At 34.9% G+C, this 321-nt stretch overlaps 1 protein-coding gene across 1 annotated transcript in view; it reads left to right on the top strand.

Annotated features, from left to right (window-relative positions):
- Positions 1-321, top strand: part of LRRC28 (leucine rich repeat containing 28) — a 45,937-nt gene that overhangs the window by 43,609 nt on the left and 2,007 nt on the right. The window lies entirely within an intron of this gene.

The raw sequence follows: 321 nt of genomic DNA, 5'->3' as shown, positions 1-321 counted from the left end.
CTTTCCCCAACCCCTGTTAGTCTGAATTGATACTTTAGCTTACATACAGTAAGAGTTGTACTATTGATGAATCCACTTTCTGCAATGGAAGAGCAATATCAGAGCAAATTCAACTGGTTCTGCTTAGGCAAAAGTACCATTTGAAAGAACTGTTCCTAATAAAGAAGGTTTAAAGAAAAGTCACTTGGACTTAAACTGTTAGAGATTTCAAGTCAAGCCATGAGTTACAAAGCATATGCTTAAAGGTGGGGAGCAGAAAAGGAAGGTGCTTTAAAAAGAAATGTTTCTGAAATTACTTGATATATATATATAATGCACAAG

This window comes from Buceros rhinoceros, unplaced genomic scaffold, assembly GCF_000710305.1.
Source record: "Buceros rhinoceros silvestris isolate BGI_N320 unplaced genomic scaffold, ASM71030v1 scaffold22564, whole genome shotgun sequence".
NCBI lineage: Eukaryota > Metazoa > Chordata > Aves > Bucerotiformes > Bucerotidae > Buceros > Buceros rhinoceros.
Note: the sequence above shows the minus strand (reverse complement) of the source record. Positions and strands in the feature narration are given on the sequence as shown.